The sequence below is a fragment of the Triticum aestivum genome, chromosome 1D (assembly GCF_018294505.1).
Source record: "Triticum aestivum cultivar Chinese Spring chromosome 1D, IWGSC CS RefSeq v2.1, whole genome shotgun sequence".
Taxonomy (NCBI): domain Eukaryota; kingdom Viridiplantae; phylum Streptophyta; class Magnoliopsida; order Poales; family Poaceae; genus Triticum; species Triticum aestivum.
The window spans coordinates 498522788-498543548 of NC_057796.1; positions in this window are offsets into that span (position 1 = coordinate 498522788).

Below are 20761 nucleotides of genomic sequence, written 5' to 3' on the forward strand. Positions count from 1 at the left end.
CATATGATAGCTCTACAACATTGCATGGCAAACAAGATTAGATTCTACTCCGTATGATTTTGTAATATATGAGCACAGGAAATGCAGGTTCTCCTCCAGCACACCACCACATGTGGTCATATCTAAGATAACAGTCGACTGAAAATAAATAGGTCAGTCGATTTTTTTAATGAACCGTCTGATCTATAAGGAATGGGCAGATGGCCTTCGTCTACCTCCCGCCAGTCACTGTTGATGATCTTTCTCGAACCGCCAGCGACCACCGGCCCAGACCCCTGCCTCCGCTGCCCCGCCCTCCCATCGACCTCACACCACCGCCGTGCTTGGCAGCGCCCCCAGACCATCCCTTTAATCCCGGCCGACCTCCAGATCGGACGCCAGTAGCTCTAGGCCGCACACGCCCCTAAGATAAACACCAAGGCGCTGCTTCCCCGGCGTAATAGGCGTACTAGCGCCTGTTACGCCAGGGAATGCTTCTGTTAATTGGGAATCAACTGGCCAGAAATTGAAATTCAGGGGGGCGACGGACCTCTAGCTAAGGTGAAATAGTATATAAGGAGAAACCTTGTGCATCGCAAGTTACTAGGAACATCTAGTATCAAGAAGAAGCGGTCAGCTAGTGTCTTCTGTGGGATGAATACCGTGCAAGTAGAGACGTAAGATTTGCACGAATAAGGGAAGTGGAGTACCTTTTTCGGTTGCCGGTGTGGTCACCTCCACATGTCGCGCCGATCTTCTTCTTTTTACCGGGGAAACCGATGTTCTGGAGGGTGCAGGCTTCGACGAACCCATGGCCAAATTGTTGACTGTGTTGCCGTGGCCGTATGTCGGCGGAGGGGAAGCAGATCCGAGGCGGCGAAGGACGGCGTAGCAGGAACAGCTCCGGTGCGATGGAGGGTGGCGAAGTTGGAGCGGCAGCGGTGAGGCGCAGGACGGCGTGGTTGAACTGGCTCGGGTACGGACGGCTCGGCCTCGGCTTCAACTACTAGCCGTGGAGGGCATTGCGGTTGAGGTTGCGGTGGACGACGACGTCGGGGTATCGGCTCCGGCGTGATGGAGGAGGGCGGCGGTTGATGGGTGGGATGGGGTGGCGGACGGAGGACGCCGGGGTTTCGCGGCTGGTGGAGAGGTAGTTTTGGCGCCCACAGAGTACGAATGGGGAATCGGACGGGTGGAGGGAAACCATGTTTCGGTCTGGGACGCGCTTGTTTTTGGCTTTTTTTTGAACAGAAGATGGGACACGCTTGTTTGAAATTTGGGGAAAGTACAAACTTTGCCCCCCTCTTAAATTTTGGACCTACTGCGGGTCGGGGGTAGGATGGTAATCCCAGGTGTCCCAAATAGTGGGCGGGAGCGATTTCGGCAGCGCGCATGTGTGCTTAGGCGGCCATTGTGTATGAATGTTTTTCGGATGCGGTTGCGTGGCGTCTAGATGAAGCTACAAACCTACCCCAGTTCAGACCTTTGGACGTCGGGCCGGTAGGTTTCACGGGTCGGAGTTATTAGAAAAGTAATTTCCTTGTACTACCAAACATTGGTCTCACGCGGTTTCGGGCGAGTAGAGGCTCTTTTGGCGCTTCGTTCGAAATTTTGAAACACAAGCTTTCACGTTTACAGTACTCTTGAACTATGAGGATTGACCTAAATAGACAACGTTATATTTGACCTTGTATGTTTGAAAACCTCATTAAATTATCCGCTTCTTTTTGAAATTTTGACACTTGAAAATCCTATAACTACGATTATTTTGGAATGGAGGAGCTAAATTTGAATCTATTCTGTACACGACTACATATGCTATTATGTACAAAATCAGAGCAAAGATTGGTGCCCCCATAATTTAAGTATGGTTTACAAATGCCATGATATCAAATTCAAATAATTGAATGGACTTCATGTTGAATTCGATTTTTTTTAAACCACCTTAAGTTGAATTCAAATGTATGCTAGTTATAGGTAGCTATTTATAATGTCCATTGTGTAACTTTCGTATGTATAATGTGCTTTACACACACAACATGAACTATACTCACGTTTATATTCGATTGCTAAAGCGATGCATTGTCTGGAGTTCAAAATACTAACTATGTGGATCAATTGTGTCGAATAATAACATAGACATGCTCAAATTCGATAGAATCTAGATGTCTGATGGATCAATGACCCCTCCTTACACGAATTGCAAATATCATGATCCCATCCTAATATTTGGATACAATTTATATCTTTAATCAATGTGTAGAGCAGTCTTTTACGTGTAGTTTCACTCTCCGTCGGTGGTCTCTCACACATGCTCACACACTCTCTCCCGAGGTGTCTTTCTCGCACACATGCTCTAGATATAAACCTCCCTCCCTCTCGTAACCATTTACAACTGTTTTCACTAACCTTTATCACAAGCACTCTTCCTCTCGCAAACATACACACGCACAATCCTCATCGACCCTTTCTATATACATGGACCTGCCTACGTGTCTCATGTACGCACATTAACTTTACGCCTGTCTCTCACGCATTGTCTCACACCTCTCTTCCTAATCGACGAGTATGATTCTAGCAGAGCATTCTGTAGGATGCCCCTTAAAGTTAGGTTGGATGAATAGTAATATCAGAGATAAAGGGGTTACCTTAGTCCGAGAACCTAGGGTTACAAATCCTAGCCGGCTTTGTCAGTGGACACAGAGTCCTTCACAATTCTGCTATCTTTGTCTTGTACGACTAGTCATCCATGGGTCTTCCTAAATGCGTCACGGGCCGACCAATGTGGCGCAGGACGGAACCGAACGAAGGGCCTCACCTCGACCCACCGGACCTCACGCAGTGACACACCCTCTGCCCCCACGTCTCATTATCTTCTCACACCCACACATACCAACACAAACACCACACATAGAGAAAATTTCTCCTGGTGCCTCTATTCCCTCCCCCCTTGGATATACACACTCAAGGGAATGGAATCTCTTGTCGTGACGTCATATTTGTCTCTCTCTCTCTAGACCACTCTCATTTCTCGTGCTATCTCTCCCATGCCCTCCCCGTCGGCCCCTCTATCCATGCCTCTCTCGAATACGTAATACACACACATACCTCTCTAGGCCCCGCCAAATGCATCAACTACACATTCACACATGTTACATCACGTACCCCATTGATCTAAAAAGCCCTCTCTTCACGTTTATTTCGCATACAACATTCCTTTTGAATAAAGTGTGGCCAGAAAATTATTTTAGAGTTTCTACATATATACAAAATTACAAAGTTATATGGAGGAGTACGAACGCTAATTTGCATCGCATGGTGCCCACAATGATATTTATTCCGCACTGTGAATTTGTATATTTTTATACTATATACAAAGTTAGTCATAATAAAGAGAAACGAAGAGCATCTCTCTCTCCATCGCATACCCCCCTGTACGCCCCTTTCACGTATGCACACAAAACTATCTCCAGGTCCTCTAAAAGTAAGCCCCCAGAAAATTCACGCATGTTTCATCTTTCTCTCGCGATATATGCAATGACGATCATTGTATTTGAAGCAAAAGCACGATACGTACATTGGACTTCAGAATCCACTCATTACGGTCACCATTTACGTTTAGTGGTTATTATACAGTCACGGGCTCACCGTACAACTCTATATTTGCTCATGACATGACTAGTTGACCAGTTAAACGCTCCACGTGGCACCTCTAGTGTTGCATCACATTATCTCACTACCATCGTGCCCACCTGTCGACTTGTATCTACTCTACATCTACACTCTTATAAAATACATAAAATACACTCTTATAAAAAACAGAGTTGGTGATGATGGTGTGCCTGCCATCCTGCAATATAGGCCGTCCGATTTATATCTGACAGATAGGAAAGAAACTATGGCAATTTTGCAAAAAGGTACCCACACACCTCTCCACATTTGCAAATAAGGCCTTCCCTCATTCATCCTTTTCTCTCACAAGATAAACAAGTCATACAAATGCATCTTGATGTTACGTGCAACGCACGGGCATCTTGCTAGTAAGAATGAAAACAAACGACAAAAAAATATTTGGACGGTGGTTCAAAGTCATGACCGCGGGCACAGCGGACAAGGTGGCCTTGTATTGGTATGCTGAGCCGTCTGTTTTAACACACAGGAGCTGGTGTGGTGATTATACACACACGCACGCACGCACACGAACTGCATCCACACAACACTCACACAAACACATGCACCCACGCACGCACGCAACACTCACACGTACACACGCAGCCAGGCACGCACGCAACACTCACATGCACGCACGCAACACTCACACTCACACACGCACGCATGCATGCACACACCAGTACACCACACGACCAACACACACTGTCACGCTCAAGTGCTCAACCTACACGTGCATGCGCACACATCAGGCCCTGACAGACACATACACAACTAGGTGATTCCCGTGCACGGGTTGGAGCCTTGTCGCGCCTGCGTAAATTTGTGTTTATCTGACCATTTGCCTATGCGAACTGACAGGTGGGACCCACAAGGAACATGGTCAATTTAACTAGTCAACATGGCGCCACGCAGACTATTTGGCCGGTCAACAGAGTGCAATCCGATGCTGAACTGTGAGCAAGTGACCGTATAATCACCACAAAACGTATATAGTGACCGTAATCAGCTTATTCTGAAGTTCGGTGACCGTATTACGCTTTTCTCTCTGTAGGCCCTCCAAAACTACATCTCTACACTTTCTCGCATGTTACATCTAACAACTATGCAATACAGCACTACTACTACACTCTAACATAATAAATCATATGTGTTTTTAGTTTTACTAGATATCATATTGTTACTTATAATTATTCAGTTTGCATACATTAAAATTTCCTTTGAAATGCATGGCCAGTATCAGCTACTGCGCAGGAAAAATCCCGCCCTTTCCTGTTTAATCGGGTTTGTATCGATGGATCGTGCGAAACAACAAAACTATAGTACTATACAGTACTACAAGTGAGAGTTCACTGGGCCGTTGTGTCGTCTACTCCTCCGTCGTAAGAGTGGAGCGCTCGCTTTCATAAATCTTCTAGTCCCTTTCGCCGACATGTGGGACATCAAGCTACCGGGTCCACGTGCCATACCCGAATACAGTGCAGAGCAGCCGGGGTGAAGCACCCCAGTCATGGCGCCGGCGTAGTAATGAGCAATGAGGCGTCAAATCACAAAGCTGCACCTTTCCCGCAGTTAAGTTGGAGGGATGAAGCAACCATCATTTCACTCGTTGCTGAATCCGCTTCTCCCTCATCTTCTTCAACTTAACCACGTGTTGCTTCTGCCGTTGTTCTGCCTCATGTGGGACGCGGATCGGCTTGGTAAAGCACTGACACGTGGGACCGCATGTTAGCAAACCGCCAGGACAACATCCTCCGAAAATAAGAAGCCTAATCCTAGACTTACAAAGGGCTACGTAGCTGCTACGTATACTTTCCATCTAATCTATATATGCCCCCCCTGATTTTCAGGTGGGGTGGGCCTAATCCTCTCCTTTAATCCAATCAAATAGTCCCACATCACATCAGTTTGTAACTTTACGTAAACCATTACGTGGATGTAGCATTGCTCAAATAAGAAACATCCCCCGCCATCCGCGCGGCAAAATCACCTCCTTTTTACTAATCTTGATTCTATAATTTTTTAGATCAATATAATTGAGATTTGTATAGATAGCACACAGGAGCAAAACCAAGTGGTACGGTTAAGGGCATCCACAATGTGTAGCCAAATGTGAAAATAGCTTTTGGCATCGTGGGAACCATTGTGGACGGTGTTGCCAAAGCCAAAAAGATGGAACCGAAGCTCCCTGATTGATTGATTGAAGGAATAGAAAAATGCAACGTCTCTCCTCTTTCTCCCATGCTTGGACGCATGTAGTACAGTATAGAGCATAGAGTCTACTCCCCTGTCCCTTCTATCACAAATCACAAAGCAGTGAGGCGTCAAATCACAAAAGCACGGACGAAGCAACCATCATTTCACTCTTCGCTGACTCCGCTTCTCCATCGTCTTCTTCGAGAAACCATCTCACCGCACTAGTACTCCTAGTAGTACTAGTAAAGGACTTCCTGGATGCAAATAAGGCGGTTGTCTCGGCTTGCAGGCGGCACTTGCGAACGACTTACCATGGTCTCCCTCAATGGTGTTCTTCGTCGAACGCACTTCGCCAAACCACCAAAAAAAAGATATCGTCGACGTCACCGCAATGGGGAAGGAAGTCAAATATAGTTACTACCTCTATTTTTTTGTACACAGGGCTAGTATATCAAAATTACAATTTGCAAAGGGCCACTAACACTAATCAAGGCAAAATTGATGGGGTTAGCAACCAAGGACATTAATATCCCCTACATGCATGCGGAAGTGAGAAGGTTGGTTTCATGGCGCTGCATTAATCAAGCGATGAGGAGTGAGATGGTTAGCTCTTTGGTCTTTGGAGAAAAAAATACGCATTAATTGACACATGAAACGAGGATTTGTATCGATTAAATCCCGCGAAGGAAAACCCCGCCTTTCTTTTTTAACACTAGTACTCCTAGTACGTACGTACTTATCCTGTTTGGGTCTAGGCCTTGCATTGCCAAACTTCGCCACACATTTTTGCCAAGCTTGCCTAAAGTTTTCAAAATGAGAAGGAGGTACACTTGCGCACGGCTGTCGCGGTCGCACCGCACCCTCACACGGTCGCTCCTGCACGCCGCGGTCGCACTGCACCCTCACGCAGTCACTCGTGCACGCCGCAAACCCAACCAAGGGAACGCACCCTCACTGACAGGTGCTGTCGCCTGTGAACAAAACAAACTCAGCCATCCTATCACTAACACATAATTTTCGTTCATAGAGTATGTTTATCCAACCGCATGTTGGGGAGTATCCATACGGCCTGTGCGGTGGTCTGTTGGGGAAGAAGAATAGGTGAGGAAGAAGGAAAGAAGGGTTAGGAGACGTAGGATATTCATCCAACCGCCTGAAATGGTAGACTGACCCAAGTCAGGCGACTTGCATAACAAATATATGTTTTTACACAGCAAAACATCCATAAAAACAACAACATAAAGAAAAACTATCACTGCTCGCGGAAAGAGACGACCTCGTCGTCTTTGGCTGCTGACGTGTGTCTCTGCACCGTGGTTGTCCTCGGCCTCTAGCTACTCGTTCAAGCGGAGCGTGCGGGCGCTCTGCACGGACGAGAGCACAGCCCGGTTCAAGTCGAGGACATCCGGTTCCGCCTGTAGGAGGGCCTCGATGGCAGCGGCATCCGCGCGCTCCCCGTCGAGTCGAGCCTCCGTCGCCCGGTTCAAGTCCAGGACGTCCGGTTCCGCCTGTAGGAGGGCGTCGATGAGAGCGGCATCCGCGCGCTCTGCGTCGAGTCGAGCCTCTGCCGCCCGGTTCAAGTCCAGGACGTCCGGTTCCGCCTGCAGGAGGGCCTCGATGGCAGCGGCATCCGCGCGCTCCGCCTCAAGTTGAGCCTCCGCCGCCCGGTTCACATCCATGACATCCAGTTCCGCCTGCAGGAGAGCCTCAATGGCAGCGGCATGCGCGCGCTCCGCGTCGAGTTGAGCCTCTGCCTCCCAGTCCTCCTTTAGTATCGCCATGTTGAACCGCTGGTCTGCCTGCACCATGGGGGACTCGGACGCCGGCACGAAGTCGACGTCCATCGTCTCATACCCATCGGGGGCCTTTTGCGCCGCGACCTCCGCCATGAACATTGGACCGGCTTCCTCCTCCTCGTAGCTTGGCTCCAGAAAACTCGGGGATTGGCCCGTCGCAAAGCGAGCTTGGGAACGGAGGTCTGTGGCGCCAACCGCCGCCGCGATTTCTGCGCGGCGCTCCGGTGTGAGCATCTTGTAGTAAGTGATCTTGCGGCGCACCATGGCTTTCCGGCGAACTAGGGGACGCATGATGCGGGCCAGGGGATCGAAAGGTGGGGGAATGGGCTGGAGATTTGGTGTGGTTTTAGGGCAGTGGCTGGCGTAGGCCGAGCAACGAAGGTTCTGGTGTGAATAGTGGTTTCAGTGACGACCGGTCAATCGGTTTTGACTGTACATCGCTCTTGTCGCGTTCGCGTTGCAGCCCGGCACGCTGGACCCTCCACGTCGCTCAACGAATGGAACGCGCTTCGTCTTGCGTTTTCGCTCGCTTGTGGGACCGCAGTTGAGAGCAAACCGACGTCCCTCCCCTCCCCCGCCCGCGTCATTTATTATACCACCACTCCCTCCGTTTTATGCGGAGTAAATAAAAACAGAGGGAGTATACTACGGATGAGGATCCCCTGACGTGGCCGAACCCATTGAGTAACTGACATACGGGGCCTAGCAAGCATGGGGTCCGCCAGTAAGTGATCGAAAGGGAGGGTAAGGCAGGGATACCTACGTCAGAGGATCCACTTCCACTATACTACTTTGACCAAATGTTAGAGTAATAATATATGACATGCAACTTACACAAATGTTAGAGTAATAATATATGACATGCAACTTACACAAAGCATACAGGGTCTAATGTGTTTTTCGAGGCTAACTTTGACCAAATGTTAGAGTAATAATATATGACATGCAACTTACACAAAGCATACGGTCAAATTCGTATGTGAAAGGAGTTTCCAATGATATAATTTTCACATTATACATCTCATGTACTATTAATCTTGTCAATAGTCAAATTGGAAACCATCTCGAGTACAAATCTAGGAGTACGTACGAATCTAACAATATTGATTGGGTGTTGTTGAATGTTGATACCTTTTTGATCAAAGTAGAGATACTTTGACTACACATAAAACTTATATGTAAACTAGAAAGGATAGGGGGAGTATATTGTACGTTCAAAAACGAAACGAACATTGAATACCCTTTATATATGATTTGCGGATGCTATGATCACCGGTTCAACATTTTGAATCCGCCTTAGGTATCACGTGCCCCCACTCGTTCCCACTCGTTCCCTCTCGATTTCATCTCGGGGTCCGGAGATCTATTGAAAGAGGACTAGGGTGGGTACATGCGAATGATACTCAGCGGAATGTTCAAATGAGGCATGCGGGAGGATGGACTCGACTGGAGGGCGACATGATCGATGGAGAAGAGGGTTGGAGAGGAATGAGAAATAAGCAAACGCCGCATGATTATACTTGAACGGCTCAAATAAACAATAAGTTGTCTCGCTTGGCCTACATAGTGAAAGGACTAATGCGCAACGCGGAGCACTGACGCTCGAATATGGCCGGGAAAACAGGGAAACCGACATGTGGGGCACACCCGTCAGGACGACGTAGCTCAGACTAGTCCAATGGAGGAGCTGGCCCACGACCTCCTCGCCACCGACAACCATTCATGTGGATCGTTGGGGACAACAACGGGGCGCAGCTCCAGCACCGCCTCTGGACACGGCGACCGTGGTGAGCGACACGCTCATATCGTCGCTAGACACGGTCGGTTTCAGTGTGCCGAGGGTGGCGTTAGTGCTGTGGCACGACCAACGGTATGTTTGGTTTGTGCCCAAGGTTGCCCCATCAAAGCATTGGGTAGCCAAATTTTTGGTTGAGGTATTGGTTGCCCATGATTTGGCCGACATTGGCAAGAAAAATGAACTCGAGTTGGCTAGAGTTCATTGGCATGCCAAAGAAATGGCAACCATCCAAACAAAGACCAATCTTTGGGTCATGACCAAAATTTTGGTTGAGGTATTGGTTGCCCGTGATTTGGCCAACATTGGCAAGAAAAATGAACTAGAGTTGGCTAGAGTTCATTGGCATGCCAAAAAAATGGCAACCATCCAAACAAAGACCAATCTTTGGGTCATGACCAAAATTTTGGTAAGGTGCACTTTGTTGGGTAACGTAGTAATAATTCAAAATTTTCCTACGTGTCACCAAGATCAATCTAGGAGATGCTAGCAACGAGACAGAGGGAGTGCATCTTCGTACCCTTGAAGATCGCTAAGCGGAAGCGTTACAAGAACGCGGTTGATGGAGTCGTACTCGCGGCGATTCAAATCGCGGAAGATCCGATCTAGCGCCGAACGGACGGCGCCTCCGCGTTCAACACACGTACAGCCTGGGGACGTCTCCTCCTTCTTGATACAGCAAGGGGAGAGGAGAAGATGAGGGAGAACTCCAGCAGCATGACGGCGTGGTGGCAATGGAGCTCGTGGTTCTCCGGCAGGGCTTCGCCAAGCACTACGGAGGAGGAGGAGATGTATGAGGAGGAAGGGGCTGCACCAAAGGAAGGGTATTGCTGCCCTCCCACCCCCTCACTATATATAGGGGGAAGGGGAGAGGGGGCCGGCCCCTCTAGATGGATCTAGAGGAGGAGGCGGCGGCCAGGGGAAACCCTAGATGGGTTTGGGCGCCCCCACCCCCTAGGAAACTTGCCCCCCAAGCCGGGAGGGGCGGCTGCCCTAGGGGTGGCGCCCCCACCTCTCCTGGTTACGTGAGAGGGGTTGGGAGGGGCGCACAGCCCCTTAGTGGGCTGGTTTGCCCCTTCCCCTTGGCCCATAAGGGCCCCCAACGCTTGCCGGGGCCTCCGAAACCCCTTTCGGACATGCTGGCCATAGCCTGGTACCCCTGGAACAATTCCGGACTCCAATACCCTTCGTCCAATATACCGATCTTCACCTCTGGACCATTCCGGAGCTCCTCGTCATGTCCGGGATCTCATCTGGGACCCCGAACAACCTTCGATAACCACATATTATTTCCCATAATAACTCTAGCGTCACCGAACCTTAAGTGTGTACACCCTACGGGTTCGGGAACCATGCAGACATGACCGAGACGTTCTCCGGCCAATAACCAACAGCGGGATCTGGATACCCATGTTGGCTCCCACATGTTCCATGATGATCTGATCGGATGAACCACGATGTCGGGGATTCAATCAATCCCGTATACAATTCCCTTTGTCTATCGGTATGTTACTTGCCCGAGATTCGATCGTCGGTATCCCTATACCTTGTTCGATCTCATTACCAGCAAGTCTCTTTACTCGTTCCGTAACGCATGATCCCGTGGCTAACTCATTAGTCACATTGAGCTCATTATGATGATGCATTACCGAGTGGGCCCAGAGATGCCTCTCCGTCATACGGAGTGACAAATCCCAGTCTCGATTCGTGCCAACCCAACAGACACTTTCGGAGATACCTGTAGTGCACCTTTATAGCCACCCAGTTACGTTGTGACGTTTGGTACACCCAAAGCATTCTACGGTATCCGGGAGTTGCACAATCTCATGGTCTAAGGAAACGATACTTGACATTAGAAAAGCTCTTAGCAAACGAACTACACGATCTTGTGCTATGCTTAGGATTGGGTCTTGTCCATCACATCATTCTCCTACTGATGTGATCCCCGTTATCAATGACATCCAATGTCCATGGTCAGGAAACCATAACCATCTATTGAGCAACGAGCTAGTCAACTAGAGGCTTACTAGGGACATGTTGTGGTCTATCTATTCACACATGTATTACGGTTTCCAGTTAATACAATTATAGCATGAACAATAGACAATTATCATGAACAAGGAAATACAATAATAACCATTTTATTATTACCTCAAGGGCATATTTCCAATAGTCTCCCACTTGCACTAGAGTCAATAATCTAGTTCACATCACTATGTGATTGTAATGAATCCAACACCCATGGGGTTTGTTCATATCTCGTTTGTGAGAGAGGTTATTAGTCAACGGGTCTGAACCTTTCAGATCCATGTGTGCTTTACAAATCTCTATGTCAGCTTGTAGATGCAGCTACCACGCGCTACTTGGAGCTATTCCAAATAACTACTCTACTATACGAATCCGGTTCACTACTCAGAGTCATCCGGATTAGTGTCAAAGTTTGCATCGACGTAACCCTTTACGACGAACTCTTTTACCACCTCCATAATCGAGAAAATTCCCTAGTCCACTAGTTACTAAGGATAAGTTCGACCACTGTCATGTGATCCATTCCTGGATCACTATTGTACCCCTTGACTAACTCATGGCAAGGCACACTTCAGGTGCGGTACACAACATAGCATACTGTAGAGCCTACGTCTAAAGCATAGGGGACGACCTTCCTCCTTTCTCTCTCTTCTGCCATGGTCAGGTCTTGAGTCTTACTCAATACTCACACCTTGTAACACAGCCAAGAACTCCCCCTTTGCTGATCTATTTTGAACTCCTTTAAAATCTTGTCACGCTATGTATTCATTTTGAAAGTACTATTAAGCGTTTTTGATCTATCCTTATAGATCTTGATGCTCAATGTTCAAGTAGCTTAATCCAAGTTTTCCATTGAAAAACACTTTGCAAATAACCCTGTATGCTTTCCAGAAATTCTACATCATTTCTGATCAACAATATGTTAACAACATATACTCATCAAAAATTCTATAGTGCTCCCACTCACTTCTTTGGAAATACGAGTTTCTCATAAACTTTATATAAAACCAAAATCTTTGATTATCTCATCAAAGCGTACATTCCAACTCTGAGATGCTTACTCCAGTCCTTAGAAGGATTGCTGGAGCTTTGCATACTTGTTAGCATCTTTCAGGATTGACAAAACCTTCTGGTTGTATCACATACAACCTTTCCTCAAGAAAATTGTCAAGGAAACAATGTTTTGACATCCTATCTGCAAGATTTCATAAATAATGCAATAACTGCTAATATAATTCCAATAGACTCTTAGCATCGCTACGAGTGAGAAAGTCTCATCGCAGTCAACTCCTTGAACTTGTCGGAAAACATCTTAACGACAAGTCGAGCTTTCTTAATGTTGACACTTACCATCATTGCCCGTCTTCCTTTTAAAATCCATCAGCACCCAACAGCCTTACGACCATCAAGTAGTTCTTCCAAAGTCTATACTTTGTTTTTATACATGGAGGAAGAGCGTGCGACAGCAGTTCCAAATCGAGAGGGAAAGGTGAAGAGTCGGTGGACGGTTGCCAGTTTGCCACGGTACACGAAGAGGCGCCCCGGCCTACACGTCCTTTCAGAAATTGTACAAAAGGACTCGCCGCCTTCTCACTGACATGTTGGAACGGGACCACATGTCAACGAAACATGGTGTGTAATTTCTCGTGCAAAATGTGATCTGGCCTTACGACCATCAAGTACTTCTTCCAAAGTCTATACTTTGTTTTTATACATGGATCCTCTCTCGGATTTTATGGCCTCGAGCCATTCGTCGGAATCTGGGCCCACCATCGCTTCTCCATAGCTTGTAGGTTCATTGTTGTCTAGCAACATGACTTCCAAGACAGGATTACGTACCACTCTGAAGTAGTACGCATCCTTGTCGACCTACGAGGTTTGGTAGTGACTTGATCCGAAGTTTCATGATCACTCTCATAAGCTTCCACTTCAATTGATGTAGGTGCCATAGGAACAACTTCCTGTGCCCTGCTACACACTAGTTGAAGTGACGGTTCAATAACCTCATCAAGTCTCCACCATCCTCCCACTCAATTCTTTTGAGAGAAACTTTTCCTCGAGAAAGGACCCGTTTCTAGAAACAATCACTTTTGCTTCTAGATCTGAAATAGAAGGTATACCCAACTGTTTTGGGTATTCTATGAATATGCATTTATCCGCTTTGGGTTCGAGCTTATCAGCCTGAAACTTTTTCACATAAGCGTCGCAGCCCCAAACTTTTAAGAAACGACAGCTTAGGTTTCTCTAAACCATAGTTCATACGGTGTCGTCTCAACGAAATTGCGTGGTGCCCTATTTAAAGTGAATGCGGTTGTCTCTAATGCCTAGCCCATAAATGATAGCGGTAATTCGATAAGAGACATCATGGTATGCACCATATCCAATAGGGTGCAGTTATGATGTTCGGACACACCATCACACTATGGTGTTCCAGGCGGTATTAGTTGTGAAACAATTTCCACAATGTCTTAATTGTGTGCCAAACTCGTAACTCAGATATTCATCTCTATGATCATATCACAGACATTTTATCCTCTTGTCACGACGATCTTCAACTTCACTCTGAAATTACTTGAACCTTTCAATAATTCAGACTTGTGTTTCATCAAGTAAATATACTCAACATCTACTCAAATCATCTGTGAAGTAAGAACATAACGATATCCACTGCGTGCCTCAGCACTCATTGGACTGCACACATCAAAATATATTACTTCCAACAAGTTGCTTTCTTGTTCCATCTTACTGAAAACGAGGCCTTTCAGTCATCTTGCCCATGTGTTATGATTTGCATGTCTCAAGTGATTCAAAATCAAGTGAGTCCAAACGATCCATCTGTATGGAGTTTCTTCATGCATATCTACCAATAGACATGGTTCGCATGTCTCAATCTTTTCAAAAACGAGTGAGTCCAAAGATCCATCAACATGGAGCTTCTTCATGCGTTTTATACCAATATGACTCAAATGGCAGTGCCACAAGTATGTGGTACTATCATTACTATCTTATATCTTTTGGCATGAACATGTGTATCACTACGATCGAGATTCAATAAACCATTCATTTTAGGTGCAAGACCATTGAAGGTATTATTCAAATAGACAGAGTAACCATTATTCTCCTTAAATGAATAACCGTATTGCGATAAACATAATTCAATCATGTCTATGCTCAATGCAAACACCAAATAACAATTATTTAGGTTTAACACCAATCTCGATGGTAGAGGGAGCATGCAATGCTTGATCACATCAACCTTGGAAACACTTCCAACACATATCGTCATCTCACCTTTAGCTAGTCTCCGTTTATTCCGTAGCCTTTTATTTCGAGTTACCAACACTTAGCAACCGAACCGGTATCTAATACCCTGGTGCTACTAGGAGTACTAGTAAAGTACACATTAATATAATGTATATCCAATATACTTCTGTCGACCTTGCCTGCCTTCTCATCTACCAAGTATCTAGGGTAGTTCTGCTTCAGTGACCATTCCCCTCATTACAGAAGCACTTAGTCTCGGGGTTGGGTTCAACCTTGGGTTTCTTCACTAGAGCAGCAACTGATTTGTCGTTTCATGAAGTATCCCTTCTTTCCCTTGCCCTTCTTGAAACTAGTGGTTTTACTAACCATCAACAATTGATGCTCCTACTTGATTTCTACTTTCGCGGTGTCAAACATCGCGAGTTGCTCAAGGATCATCATGTCTATCCCTGATATGTTATAGTTCATCACGAAGCTCTAATAGCTTGGTGGCAGTGACTATGGAGAACCATCACTATCTCGTCTGGAAGATTAACTCCCACTCGATTCAAGCGATTGTAGTACTCAGACAATCTGAGCACATGCTCAACGATTGAGCTTTTCTCCCTTAGTTTGCAGGCTTAAGAAACTTGTCAGAGGTCTCATACCTCTTGACGTGGGCACTAGTCTGAAATCCCGATTTCAGTCTTTGGAACAACTCATATGTTCTGCGACGTTTCAAAAACGTCTTTGGCGCCTCAATTCTAAACCGTTAGCATTACGCACTGAACTATCACGTAGTCATCAAAATGTGTATGTCAGATGTTCGAAACATCCACAGACGACGCTCGAGGTTCAGCACACCGAGCGGTGCATTAAGGACATAAGCCTTCTGCGCAGCAATGAGGATAATCCTCAGTTTACGGACCCAGTCCGCATAATTTCTACTATCAACTTTCAACTAATTTTTCTCTAGGAACATCTCTTAAACAGTAGAACCAAAGCGTAAGCTATGACATAATTTGCAAAGACCTTTTGACTATGTTCATGATAATTAAATTCACCTGATTATTTAATGAACTCCCACTTAGATAGACATCCCTCTAGTCATCTAAGTGATACATGATCCGAGTCAACTAGGCCGTGTCCGATCATCACGTGAGACGGACTAGTTATCATCGGTGAACATCTTCATGTTGATCATATCTACTATACGACTCATGTTCGACCTTTCGGTCTCTTGTGTTCCGAGGCCATGTCTGTAGATGCTAGGCTCGTCAAGTCAACCTAAGTGTTTCGCATGTGTAAATCTGGCTTACACCCGTTGTATGCGAATGTTAGAATCTATCACACCCGATCATCACGTGGTGCTTCGAAACAACAAACCTTCGCAACGGTGCACAGTTAGGGGGAACACATCTCTTGAAATTTTAGTGAGGGATCATCTTATTTATGCTACCGTCGTTCTAAGCAAATAAGATGTAAACATGACAAACATCACATGCAAATCATAAAGTGACATGATATGGCCAATATCATCTTGCACCTTTTGATCTCCATCTTCGAGGCGCGTCATGATTGTTGGGGAACGTAGTAATTTCAAAAAAATTCCTACGCACACGCAAGATCATGGTGATGCATAGCAACGAGAGGGGAGAGTGTTGTCCACGTACCCTCGTAGACCGACAGCGGAAGCGTTATCACAACGCGGTTGATGTAGTCGTACGTCTTCACGATCCGACCGATCAAGTACCGAACGCACGGCACCTCCGAAGTTCTACACACGTTCAGCTCGATGACGTCCCTCGAACTCCGATCCAGCCGAGTGTTGAGGGAGAGTTTCGTCAGCACGACGGCGTGGTGACGATGATGATGTTCCACCGACGCAGGGCTTCGCCTAAGCTCCGCGACGGTATTATCGAGGTGTAATCTGGTGGAGGGGGGCACCGCACACGGCTAAAATATCGTATATAAAGTGTGTCCATGGGGTGCCCCCTGCCCCCGTATATAAAGGAGCAAGGGAGGAGGAGGCCGACCCTAGGAGGGGGCGCACCAAGTGTGGAGTCCTACTAGGACTCCCTAGTCCTAGTAGGATTCCACCTCCCATATGGAATAGGAAAAGAGGAAGGGAAAAAGAGAAGGAAGGAATGGGGCGCCCCCCTTCCCTAGTCCAATTCGGACCAGACCAAGGGGAGGGGTGCGGCCACCCTTGAGGCCCTTTTCCTTCTTTCCCGTATGGCCCAATAAGGCCCAATACGTATTCCCGTAACTCTCCGGTACTCCGAAAAATACCCGAATCACTCGGAACCTTTCCGAAGTCCGAATATAGTCGTCCAATATATCGATCTTTACGTCTCGACCATTTCGAGACTCCTCGTCATGTCCCCGATCTCATCCGGGACTCCGAACTCCTTCGGTACATCAACATACATAAACTCATAATAAAACTGTCATCGTAACTTTAAGCGTGCGGACCCTTTGGGTTCGAGAACTATGTAGACATGACCGAGACACCTGTCCGGTCAATAACCAATAGCGGGACCTGGATGCCCATATTGACTCCCACATATTCTACGAAGATCTTTATCGGTCAGACCGCATAACAACATACGTTGTTCCCTTTGTCATCGGTATGTTACTTGCCCGAGATTCGATCGTCGGTATCTCGATACCTAGTTCAATCTCGTTATCGGCAAGTCTCTTTACTCGTTCCGTAATACATCATCCCGCAACTAACTCATTAGTCACAATGCTTGCAAGGCTTATAGTGATGTGCATTACCGAGTGGGCCCAGAGATACCTCTCCGACAATCGGAGTGACAAATCCTAATCTCGAAATACGCCAACCCAACAAGTACCTTTGGAGACACCTGTAGAGCACCTTTATAATCACCCAGTTACGTTGTGACGTTTGGTAGCACACAAAGTGTTCCTCCGGTAAACGGGAGTTGCATAATCTCATAGTCATAGGAACATGTATAAGTCATGAAGAAAGCAATAGCAACATACTAAACGATCGGGTGCTAAGCTAACGTAATGGGTCATGTCAATCACGTCATTCTCCTAATGAGGTGATCCCGTTAATCAAATGACAACTCATGTCTATGGCTAGGAAACATAACCATCTTTGATTAACGAGCTAGTCAAGTAGAGGCATACTAGTGACACTCTGTTTGTCTATGTATTCACACATGTATTATGTTTCCGGTTAATACAATTCTAGCATGAATAATAAACATTTATCATGATATAAGGAAATATATAATACTTTATTATTGCCTCTAGGGCATATTTCCTTCAGTCTCCCACTTGCACTAGAGTCAATAATCTAGTTCACATCGCCATGTGATTTAACATCAATAATTCACATCACCATGTGATTAACACCCATAGTTCACATCTCTATGTGACCAACACTCAAAGGGTTTACTAGAGTCAATAATCTAGTTCACATCGCTATGTGATTAACACCCAAAGAGTACTAAGGTGTGATCATGTTTTGATTGTGAGATAATTTTAGTCAACGGGTCTGTCACATTCAGATCCGTAAGTATTTTGCAAATATCTATGTCTACAATGCTCTGCACGGAGCTACTCTAGCTAATTGCTCCCACTTTCAATATGTATCTAGACCGAGACTTAGAGTCATCTAGATTTAGTGTCAAAACTTGCATCGACGTAACCTTTACGACGAACCTTTTGTCACTTCCATAATCGAGAAACATTTCCTTATTCCACTAAGGATAATTTTGACCGCTGTCCAGTGATCAACTCCTAGATCACTATTGTACTCCCTTGCCAAAATCAGTGTAGGGTATACAATAGATCTGGTACACAGCATGGCATACTTTATAGAACCTATGGCCAAGGCATAGGGAATGACTTTCATTCTCTTTCTATCTTCTGCCGTGGTCGGGCTTTGAGTCTTACTCAATTTCACACCATGTAACACATGCAAGAAACTCTTTTCTTTGACTGTTCTATTTTGAACTACTTCAAAATCTTGTTAAGGTATACTCATTGAAAAAACTTATCAAGCGTCTTGATCTATCTCTATAGATCTTGATGCTCAATATGTAAGCAGCTTCACCGAGGTCTTTCTTTGAAAAACTCCTTTCAAACACTCCTTTATGCTTTGCAGAATAATTCTACATTATTTCCGATCAACAATATGTCATACACATATACTTATCAGAAATGCTGTAGTGCTCCCACTCACTTTCTTGTAAATACAGGCTTCACCGCAAGTCTGTATAAAACTATATCCTTTGATCAACTTATCAAAGTGTATATTCCAACTCCGAGATGCTTGCACCAGTCCATAGATGGATCGCTGGAGCTTGCATATTTTGTTAGTACCTTTAGGATTCACAAAACCTTCTGGTTGCATCATATACAACTCTTCTTTAATAAATCCATTAAGGAATGCAGTTTTGTTTATCCATTTGCCATATTTCATAAAATGCGGCAATTGCTAACATGATTCAGACAGACTTAAGCATAGATACGAGTGAGAAACTCTCATCGTAGTCAACACCTTGAACTTGTTGAAAAACCTTTTTTTTGCGACAATTCTATCTTTGTAGATAGTAACACTACTATCAGCGTCCGTCTTCCTCTTGACGATCCATTTATTCTCAATTGCTTGCCGATCATCGGGCAAGTCAACCAAAGTCCACACTTTGTTCTCATACATGGATCTCATCTCAGATTTCATGGCCTCAAGCCATTTTGCGGAATCTGGGCTCACCATTGCTTCTTCATAGTTCGTAGGTTCGTCATGGTCTAGTAACATAACCTCCAGAACAGGATTACCGTACCACTCTGGTGCGGATCTTACTCTGGTTTACCTACGAGGTTTGGTAGTAACTTGATCTGAAGTTACATGATCATCATCATTAACTTCCTCACTAATTGGTGTAGAAGTCACAGGAACAGATTTCTGTGATCCAATAAGGGAGCAGGCATAGTTACCTCATCAAGTTCTACTTTCCTCCCACTCACATCTTTCGAGAGAAACTCCTTCTCTAGAAAGGATCCATTCTTAGCAATGAATGTCTTGCCTTCGGATCTGTGATAGAAGGTGTACCCAACTGTCTCCTTTGGGTATCCTATGAACACACATTTCTCCGATTTGGGTTTGAGCTTATCAGGATGAAACCTTTTCACATAAGCATCGCAACCACAAAATTTAAGAAACGACAACTTTGGTTTCTTGCCAAACCACAGTTCATAAGGCGTCGTCTCAACGGATTTCGATGGTGTCCCTTTTTTATGTGAATGCGGCTGTCTCTAATGCATAACCCCAAAACTATAGTGGTAAATCGGTAAGAAACATCATAGATTGCACTATATCCAATAAAGTACGGTTATGACGTTCGGACACACCATTATGCTGTGGTGTTCCAGGTGGCGTGAGTAGTGAAACTATTTCACATTGTTTTAACTGAAGGCCAAACTCGTAACTTAAATACTCTTCTCCACGATCAGATCGTAGAAACTTTATTTCCTTGTTACGATGATTTTCTGCTTCACTCTGAAATTACATAAACTTTTCAAATGTTTCAGACTCTTGTTTCATTAAGTACATATACCCATATCTGCTCAAATCATCTGTGAAGGTCAGAAAATAATGATACCTGCTACGAGCCTCAATATTCATCGGACCACATACATCTGTATGTATGATTTCCAACAAATCTGTTGCTCTCTCCATAGTTCCGGAGAATGGCGTTTTAGTCATCTTGCCCATGAGGCACGGTTCGCAAGCATCAAGCGATTCATAATCAAGTGATTCCAAAATCCCATCAGTATGGAGTTTCTTCATGCGCTTTACACCAATATGACCTAAACGGCAGTGCCACATTTAAGTTGCACTATCATTATTAACTTTGCATCTTTTGGCTTCAATATTATGAATATGTGTATCACTACGATCGAGATCCAACAAACCATTTTCGTTGGTGTGTATGACCATAGAAGGTTTTATTCATGTAAACAGAACAACAATTGTTCTCTAACTTAAATGAATAACCGTATTGCAATAAACATGATC